Source organism: Genypterus blacodes, unplaced genomic scaffold (assembly GCF_046128005.1).
Source record: "Genypterus blacodes isolate CSIRO-AG114 ecotype Tasmania unplaced genomic scaffold, CSIRO-AGI_Gbla_v1 ptg000131l_1, whole genome shotgun sequence".
Taxonomy (NCBI): Eukaryota; Metazoa; Chordata; class Actinopteri; order Ophidiiformes; family Ophidiidae; genus Genypterus; species Genypterus blacodes.
Window position 1 is genome coordinate 403066 of NW_027466933.1, and position 5849 is coordinate 408914.

Consider the following 5849-nt stretch of genomic DNA (forward strand, 5'->3'; position numbering starts at 1 on the left):
CCCACAAATATATGTAATCATTATTCTCCTCCACCTTAAAAATACAGAAATCCAGCTCCTCCAGTAAATCCTGATGCTGGTCCTGGCCTCGGTGCGTATATGGAGAACATTATAGAACACGTGGTCCCATTATTCTCAGCATATCTGATCAATCCCTGCAAACACAAATCACTTCCTGCGTGTTAATGAAAGCAAGCAGCCGTGTCTGTTTTCTCTTCTTCATTCTTAGGTTTCCACACTTGACCTTATTGTTCTTCAAACGTATTTTGTTGTGCTTAAGGATCAACTTGCGTATATTCTTGTGGATTTCTTCTGCATCTAAAATGAGTAAAATCTCGCAATGGCGCCCGGAAAAAATCCACATTTGCATAGCAGAGAGGCCATTTTCACCTCAGATTTATAGAATATCCACACGATTACCATGTATTTATTCATTTTCAGTCAGTTTATCAGAGGTTGGGACAGATTATTGAACATGTGTCCATCCTCTTCCTCACTCTCAGATTACCTGCAGGATTTATCTGCAGTCCCGATCTCATTTGTGTAAGTTAGATACTGAGAATTAAAGCTTGGAAATTGCACCTTGTGTATTGAGGCTACACACACACACACACACACACACACACACACACACACACACACACACACACGTTTTCCACGACATCATATTAGCTTTATGGGGGAAATAACTCAAAATGGACAGGGGGGTGGACATGAATTTTTATGGGCTGCCTTCCTGTAATGTTGATGGTTTTGTTATTTGGTGTAGAATTTGGTGCTGGGGCACATTTAGGGTTGTGCGTTGTGTGGGTCTGTGATCAACCAGGTTAATTTCTGCCATATAGATAATAAATGCTTCAGATCCCTTATAGGATTACGGCTCACGTTGCTTTTATACGGCCCATAAATATTACAAATAACTAAATATATGTTACTTTTGTCAGCAGAGATTGTGTTATGGAGTAATTGCGGATACACAGGGTTCCTCCATCCTTCATCTGCTGGCACTGAGTTTGAGCAGAAGGGCTAATATGTTTCACAACAAGGAAATAAGGAAATTGTCATTGATGTGTGTGTGTGTATGTGTGTTTGTGTGTGTGTTTAGGAGGTGCGGCTTTGTGAAACCGAGCCCTGAGCATCTGATAAACTCATATAAATCCTTTAACTCCGTCTGTGAGTGGACAACAACTTTAAAACAGAGACCTGAGCGTCTCTGTAAAACATATTAGAGGAATGCTTTGGATGGACGACTTCCTCACTCCGTCCTTACTTACTTACTTACTTACTTACTTACTTACTTATCTCCTCTCCTCTCCTCTCCGTGATCCCCAAACTGATACGGCGTTTAATGCTTCCACTTCTCATCTTTTCCTTCTCTCAGTGAGCTTCTGCAGCCTTCTCCTGGGCGTGTGTGTGTGTGTGTGTGTGTGTGTGTGTGCGGCACATAAAGGCTTTATACGGGCGCTTACAGAGCGACTGGAGCAGAATCAGGCTTTTTGAATCTGTTTAAATGATTTTAAAGGCGGGGCTGAAGGCTGTGATTCTCTGATTTATTGCTTCCCCCTCTTAGTTCAGATTGATGTTTTGCTTCTCCATGCCTTCCTGCTTTTATGGCATCATCTTGTGTCCAGAGATGTGGCTCCTCTAATAAAGAACCTTTTAACTTTGCTCAGATTTCTATAAAAACAAAAGGATGAAGGACCGCCCTTTAAGACTTATGTAAATTCATTATGTTTTTTGTGTGACAGGAATAGGAAACTAAGCGTCCCCCTCGTGTTGATAAAAGAGAAAAAGCAGGGCGATGCGTTCACTGCCTCCAGGAGAAAGGGACAGAAAGATCACATGTTATTTTATTCAATGACTGTTGCAAAAAAAGCCCTCCCGCTCCTCGTGTCGCACGTGTCACACTGAGCTGCCGTCCAAACAAAGACGTGGCCCGGAAAGGAGGAAGACGAGTTAGAGGAGGGATGGAGGGGGAGGAAGGGGGGGGGGGGCAGGTTAGGCACAACCAAAGACATCCATTTTAATTAAACGTTACACCAGTGGCACTCTCCCGGCCTTAATACAAGTGGGCTCACGGCAAAGATCTCATTTAGGACAAACAGGATGACTGTATCTTCTTCCTCTAACTATCTCACCCCGCAGACGAGCAGCGCCCTGCGATACGCCGCCGTAAAATGACTGATGTTTGTAAAAAGCGACATTTCTGCCGAGTAAGCACTTCTGCAGGGGGGGGGGGGGGATGCTCCTGAGTTTTTATGTGCGGGTTCATAAACTCCCAGACTAATGCACCCTGACACTCTGTTTTGATATCATTACAGCATTATGCTCGTCCTTTTTTGAGTGAAAAAACGCAAGTACTTAGAAAGTCGAAATTCATAAATAAATTTATGTCAAACTGCACTTAATATTGATTTTGTTAGTGTACAGATTCAATAATAAGGTACCGAGTGCATGAATATTTAAATATAATCTTCATTTCTGCATCTCCTAATGGCCTTTTCTCCTCTACACTCAATTTAAACACAATTTGGAAACTATAATGTATTGAAAATGACTGGAATTCAGCAATAAATCATTGCTGGGATACTGTGAGCCTTTTATAAGATAGTCCAATATGACTCCCCCGGGGGATCCACACAATTAGATTTCTGTTTTTAAACTTCGCAATTATCATCCCAACTATCATTAAAGCTCGCCTTGTCTCCCCTTTTTCCAATTCCCATGTAGAAACGGAGGGGAGCCTAAATGGACTGCACAACAAAGAGACTAACCAGAGACGTCAAAGGTCAAATTACAGGCGGGGGGGGGGGGAGCACGATCCCTGCACGGCCGCAAGAGCACGCAAATCAGCCGGCAAACCGCCGCTACTTTGTTTGCTGGAAACTCAGCAACCTGCATAAAGTCAGTTATTGTTAACAGCTAATGGATAAAAGTAAAAGAAGAAGAGTGATGCGTAGTTGAAGGCAGCAGTCCAAGCTAGCGTAAATGAATGAACAAAACCCTCTAATAGGCATGTGGAGCCACAGCGTGCGATCCATATGATGGCTATCAATAATTCATCCCTGGCTTTGGCCTTTTGGGAGACATTAAGGTAATATGAAGAGCAGTCAGTCCAAATGGTTTGCAAATCCTTTTTAAGCAGGATACACGGTATCATTTACCTGATTTCTGCACGGGCAGCAACTTTATTGTGTGTCTAAGTGTTTTAGATAAGCACAATCAAAGACACTTTTGTTTCATTTTATTTGACATAGATGTAACGTAGCGTGTGGCTAAAGATTGGGTCTCGCTAACAAGATCACATTTCTGGGCAATTGTTGCTTATTGAAAGGAAATTTGTAGCGGCGGACGTGATGGATTTCATAAGCAGGAGATTATTACACGCCGCAAAACACACAGCGGCAGAAAACAAGCGGGATTCGTTGTAATCGACTGAAATTTGAGTTCTAAATAAATCAAAACGACAGCGTTAAAGTGAAGCCGCGACAAAACAACGCTGACATTAAAGAGAGAAGAAAAACAATTTGAGTTTAGCCTCTTTACTTTCATATGAGAGTGTTTGATTTCATTCCAGCCCAGTTAAGGAGTTCATTTGGGTGATTAGTGTGAGAAAGAGTCTGAAAACAAGGAGATGCTCTGATTCTAATAATAACAGGACCTGATTGTTTTGAGTGTAGCTTTTAAAATCAATCTGAGGATAGTTACTAGTTTGTTTTGATAGATTTCAGATTGTTGTATTGTTTGTCTTTCTCTCTCTTTCACCAAGATTCATCCAAGCGGTCCTTTCTGAGCCCGCCTGTGTGTGACAGTGTGTGTATGTATACGCTAAGAGAGCCATGGGTCCTCTTCTCCGTCTCCGTCTCATATGGACTTCACGCTCTGCCATGTTCACAGCTGCTAATGGTTTGTATGTGGAGCTTTGGTCTGTGAGCGTCGCTGTGGCCCATGTGGTTCTTGTTCCTCAGTCCCACTTTGTTGTCTTTACTCGCCCCCAGAAAAGCCCAACTTCAGCATTAATAATTGGCCTTTCAGAGACAATTTGATTTGTCCCTGCATATGGAGGTGATTTGCTCAGATAAACAGGCTCCCAATCGCTCACACAAATGGTCAATTGATCTCACATGATAGAAGTGAGCTGAGCGTCAACGCGGCAATGTGTGGGTGTGAAGAGAAAAGCCATTATCAAAGAGGAGAGAACACCAAAGCACCACTGTGACCAAGCAGGGGTTGCTTACATATCTGGATCGCACTGAGCAACACTCCATTTTTACAAGATTATTATGTTCTGTTAACGTCCTTCAATCAAATCTCTCATTTAGAAAAGTAAATAAATAACAACAACAAAAAGTCAAACTTGTTTCCATTATTAGATTACTGACCCTTCAACAATGAAAAACTAAATTCTCCATCACCAAAGAGCACACTGAGTGAAAACGGTCATTTTTAGTGTGCTGTCTCTTTAAGACTCCTTGCCAAAAAGCCTCCTCTGCTCTGATTGGCCAGCTGATTGAGGGCCAGAGCTGATGACCAGTGAACCTTGGCAACTTTGACCATTTAGTCACACACACTCTCGGCGCTCTGCTGCGATCTAAATGTGAGAGAGAATGACGATGTGTCCCCTTTAAAGTCATAATCTGCAAAGTGGCTGTGAAATATGGGCGTCGCAGAAGTAGAAAGTCGTGCAAAATGGTGCTGGTGCCTCAAAATTGCACTCTTGAGTAAATGCACTTAGCGGATGGAGCGTCGGTGGAGGAGCAGACGTGCAGCAGTTGGACTGGTGAGCTCAGTGATTAGTCCACACACAGCGTATTATGTAAAGGTGGCCTAGCAGTGGCGGCTAATGGCCTCGCTGTCTCTATAAGTTATGGCTGTAGCCTTTTGTGCTGCAGGGTCGCACATAAAGGCCCCTCTTTTTAATTCACAGTCACCCATGGTCAGGCTAAATGGCTGACAGCGGAATTGGAGGCCCCCGTTTATTCCAGTACACATACACTTTGTTCCAAAAATGGCTATTGACATTGACTAAAGCGCTGGGGCTGCTTTTTCCGCAGCGTTTCCACAAGGTTAAATATCACCGGGAACGCAGGGTTCTGAGGCCCGCGCAGGCTGAAAAATGCCTCCTCGTAAGAGATTAATAGACAAGATTTCTTGAAAATGTGCGTTTGAATTTACTGCGCAGAAAGTATGTAAAGGTACAAAAGGTGATGAAGTACCTGCTCGTGAGAATCTGACACTTAAAGTACTTTTCACAACAGTCTGGGCTCTGCCGCTGTTTAAGCTTGTATTTCTTCATTATTTATGTTTTCATTTGCATTCTCCCATTGAAATTAAAGAGCGGGCATTAAACTTTATGTTTGCTTGTGTAAATTATGTGAAGATTTAATAGATATCTGTACATACTGAGGGAATTTTGCTGTTTGTTAAAGGAGAATGCATTTTTTTTTTTAAAATAGCTTTTCGCCTCCAAATCTCCGCATAGGAACGCAGCATGTGGTACATCAGGCATTGTGGTACGACACGGCTACCTGGCACTGGTTGTTAGTGGCTCTCCTGGTTTCCAGCTCCATAACATAAAAGCTCGCCTCAGAAGCCTTTCATGTTAATTGTGTCCGTGCTCCTGGAAACAAAAGGCGCCCGGCTTGTTTTTGCAGCCTAACACTGATTACAGAATGTTGCAGAATCCTGATCTGTGCATTTCTGAGCAGCACTTCATTTTTTCTCCCTCTGAGTAGATGATTAAAAATTGATCATTCTTTGTAATAGCCCTCATTTCTGTCGGTTTTCATATTTTAATCCTGTTTTAAGCAAAACACGATACATTAATCAAATATGACAGAACATACTCT